Source organism: Urocitellus parryii, chromosome 16, assembly GCF_045843805.1.
Source record: "Urocitellus parryii isolate mUroPar1 chromosome 16, mUroPar1.hap1, whole genome shotgun sequence".
Taxonomy (NCBI): domain Eukaryota; kingdom Metazoa; phylum Chordata; class Mammalia; order Rodentia; family Sciuridae; genus Urocitellus; species Urocitellus parryii.
This window is the reverse complement of record NC_135546.1, coordinates 3,346,570-3,351,113: the sequence shown is the minus strand read 5'-3', so window position 1 is coordinate 3,351,113 and position 4,544 is coordinate 3,346,570.

Genomic DNA, 4,544 nt, shown 5'->3' with positions numbered 1-4,544 from the left:
AGGTGGGGAGCTGGATCCCCCAGGGGCTCTGAGACTCCTAAACACCTGCTCTTCCTAACAGTGTCCCTGTGACTCCCCTCAGCCAGTGGGGAGCTAGGGACAGCTGTCACCTGTGAGCGGAAGTTGTGGAGCTCTTGAGCTCTTGCCCTTTGCTCCTTTCTTCTGGCAAAAGGAAGAGATGCTAATGCTCACTGCCATTGTCAATCTGGTGTCATCGAGGTTTGTCATTTCGTATGACACCTTCTCCTTCTCTGTGGTTATGCCGTGGCGACTCTTGATTTCACGGTGTTCTTATAGAGTGTTGACGCTTCTGTCTTAGCGGGTGGTTCACTTGGGCCAGTTCAGGCTGAGAGCGAGGCCAGCAGCCCAGATCTCTCCCTTCTCCTGCCTTCCCTGCAAGCCATCAGCTCTGCTCACGTGAGCACCGTCCAGGAGTCTGATGGCCCTCTGATCTGGCTGTCTCCTCTCTGGGACTCTTGTCACTTTCTAGCAGCACTGGTTGTCTTGAGGGGTTGGGTCCTTCAGGCCAGAAAGGTGGCCGCTGTTTCGTGGAATTTCAGTCCATCCATACTGTGACCTGGAGCTGTTCTCTGCAGAAGGGCTGTCTGGCAGGACCTACAGAGCCACAGTGGAGAGGGAGCAGGCTCTGTCCAGGCTGAGAGGGCCCACAAGGAGGGCTGGAAGAAGACTTCTGGGTAGAAAGCCATTGAGGCATATTTGTCTCTTCACTATAACTTACCCTCATACTGACTGATCAGCCCACTAGAACAATCCAGAATGTTACTGTTCAATCATTTCCCACTATGTTTATGAAACCTGATCAAGGACTAACAAATTTCCACAAATCTTTTTGATTCTATGAGATTTGCTTTTCCTACTTTGCCTGTTCAGATCCTGCACATGGTATTCTTTCCTTCTCCATTTTCTCTGCAATCATAAAAAAGGTAATATTTCTTAAATTTGAAACATATTCTTGATTCCGTGGTGCATATTCCTGCAGAAGGACACAAACCAGAGGATAGACTTGGTGTGCATGTGCCTTGGGTAAGTCATTTCTCTCTGTCCACACAGTCCCCACATCTCTAAATGAAAAAATCTTATGCGACATAGCTCAGATGTTTCTTTCTCCTTTAAAATTCAAATTAGTCCATGATTCATCGAAAAATTTTTGTGTCACTCTGGAACCCTAAATGATGATTCAATTTACAAAAATGTGATTTATATGCAAATTTGAGGGAAATGGGTCCCTGGATAGGGTCACGGTGTGTTTTCCCTTCCAAAGATCCAGTTGAAGAATATAATTAATGTAAAAAAAAATTGATATAATCTCATGTATATTTTAAATTCTAAAAGTAATTGCACTATCATGGCTTCAAGGTCAGGTTATCTTCTAAAAGTGCTCATTATCAGGTTCTTAGCCTTCTTTCAAAACCAACACGGGCCCAGTCTAAGAACATGTCAAGAAAGGTCAGTAGATGCCGAGGTAAATCAACTTGCATAGGCGGCAAAAATGAGGGGAGTTGTTCCCACGGCTTCTAATAAAAGCATAGAGATATGTAAAAAATGAGAGCTCGTTTGCAGAGGCAAACACAATACAGTGATCTATAAATATTTCATAATCCCAGCCCCACGAGCGCTCATTGTTTGGTGGTTCTCTCTATTATGAGTAATCATGGGTTGCTTTCTGTTTGCTTCTGGCTTTTCCTGCTCATCATCTCTGGAACGGCACCCACTCAGTTCTGCCTTGTTCACCTCCTCCTGGTGCGTGGAGGGTCCACGCAGTTGTCGGACATGAAGTCAGATGCATGCAGAGCTGAACGTTGAACACACAGGGTACCTCTCTAGAGTCGAAGCACATGGTCCCGGAGACCTGGAAACCAGAGGTGAAGTCCTCGGTAAGGTCCCTGTGAAATAGCCTAGCTCCTGTCCAGGTCCAATGGGTAGTGCTATGGACTGGACCTGGTCTGTCCCCCTCCACCACTCCTGTTGAAAGGTCCTTCTGGACTGAGAGGAGGGCCAGAAGACGTGATCGGATCATTAAGAGGGTTGGGTGACTGGATTAGTTACTCAGAGCAGTTTATGATAAACCAAAGCAAGCCCCTGTGTGTTGTCTCTTCCATGAATGCCCACTGGCCCTTCCACTTCCCTCCATGATTCAAAGTAGCTTTAGGTTCCCGCCAGAAGCCAAGCAGATGTTGGCACCGTGTTCTCAGACTTCCCAGCCTCCAGAATGGAACGCTAAAACAAACCTCTCTTCTTCATAAATTACCCAGTCTCATGGATTCTGTTATAGCAACAGAAGACAGACTAAGACAGGGAGGTATGTTGCTTCTTGAGTGGTGGGAGAGCGTAAATGACTCACCAAGAATTGGTGGGTATGTACAACATGACCCTGCTTTGCTCAGAAGGGGGGCCCACAGCTGCTCTCTTTATACCACATCCTCTCCTCTGTTCTTGTTAACAGCACATTCACTTTCCCTGGGAGAACCTTGCTCTCTACCCTAAATTCGGGGATCTGGGTGAAGCCACCCAGTTGTGGATCACCATTGCAACACTCCAAGTTCCACCCTGTGGCCATAAAGATAGACTCAGAGATTGAATCCTGGGGCAGCTACTGGAATCACTAGGTGGAAGGAGAGGATTTTGGAGTCCCCCTCTTCACCACACACACAGGAGGAATGACAGTGTGTCCCTGTCCATATGGCTGCCCCACAAAGGGGACTGACAGAGAGGGCCCAGCCCAACACGAGGCATAACCTGCACTTTCCCAGGTCCTCAGTTTCTAGAAGAGTCACCCCTTGGTATCTGATGGGGACTAGTTCCAGGACCCCTGAAGACACCAAGTCCAGAGATGCTCAGCGCCCTCTCCTGAGAGGGGTGACATTCACACATGGCATATGCTCTCTTCCTGTGGACCTAGGTCCTCTCTAGACCTGTAAGACACAGCAGGGTGTGAGTGCTGTGCAGCTAGCTGCGCTCTGTTGGTGACTGTGCCTGCTGTGCTCAGAAAGGGGCACTTTTCTGAGACGGGTGTTGAGCAGAGGTTGATGGGCTCTGTGGAGGCGGATCCCGCAGGCCCCCAGGGCCAGCCACACACCCTCTTCCCTTTGCTCCAGCTGGATGGAGTGGGGCTTCCTCTTCCTGGTCAATGAAAGAGTCCTGAGGAATCCAAAAAGGCAAATCACATGCTTCAGAATGCAGAGAAAAAGAAGGGCGCAGAGTCGTTGGTGAAATGGAGGGAAGGGAGAAAGAGCTGTGGTTTTGAGGGGGGCTCTGAATGTCTCTGGTAAAACAACGGAAGCCAAATTAGGAGATGGTTAATACAGAAAAAAAAAAAAAACAGCAATGTGTTCAGATCTCGGGGGAAGGAGCAGTATGTTTTGGGGAGGGCGCGGGTGGGCTTCTGCATCCTGGTGGTGTCTGATGCTTGGCCACGTGGTGCTGATGTTGTTCTGATCACTGTTATTTCTTTACATGTGCACGTGTGTGTGAGAAACGGAAATTCCAGCGGCCCATTTCAGAGTACAGCGGTTAGCCTTAGGTGTGAAATGGAGATGTCGGGGAGGCAGCTGGAGGGGAAATGGAGCAGAGTAGAAAGTGACAGGCAGTTGACCTGTGCAACAGCACCACAGTCTACAGATGTGGCAGACCCCAAGTCCACGCACCTGAACAGCCCTCCACAAACAGGAGGTGGGGCAGGGGTTGACCTGACCGAGAGAGAGAGTCTCTGTGCTGAGAGACAGTAACTTAGGTAAAGAAGAACTGCACGTGCGTCAGAAGGCATTTACCCAGGAAGTCTGTCTTCCCACAAGGGAACAAAGGGAGGTGGGAACAACTAAAGGTATGCTTCCTTAAATAGCCCCACAGGAGACAGGACCACCTAGGCGACGTCCAGGAAGACCGTGCACCCCACAGCACTCAGCCAGCAAGGAGCCAGGTGAGGAAACTTGCTGCTCATCACGCCCTGGGAGTCCCTGGCCACTAGTCACCTGGTCTCAGAGATGTCATTAAAGCCTCGCTTTCCCTGTACCTTGGTCTCTCAGTCCATTCTTCAGGTTGGGACAGGTGAGCATGTTTCTCATACGTCTTATTCTTTTAGGCATAGATTATACATTTCAGTTTTCCTGATGCTAAGAAATTTGCACAGGGGATGGGAGGGGAAGGGCCAGGTGGGTTACAGGTACCACACTGAGCTAGGTGGGAGGGACACGTCCCAGCCATGGGCAGCTCGGCAGCCGCAGGCCTATTTCAAGGTAGGTAGTCGAGCCCATTTGGAATGTTTCCAACACAATGAGATGATCAAGTTGGAGAGATGGAGATGCTGATGACCCTGCTTCGATCATGACACATTGTAAGTCTCTCTACCAAAAAAGTCACACCTGTAAGTATGGCCATGTGTATGTGTCAATTAGAAATGCTTTTCAGACCTTGCTCAAAGTCCCAAAGCTGACAGACGGGCAGTATTATTACTGATGTCACAAGGTCGCGAGGGCTCAAGTGAAGCAGACCCCTAGGAGTCTCGCATCAGGCCTGGGACATGGCGG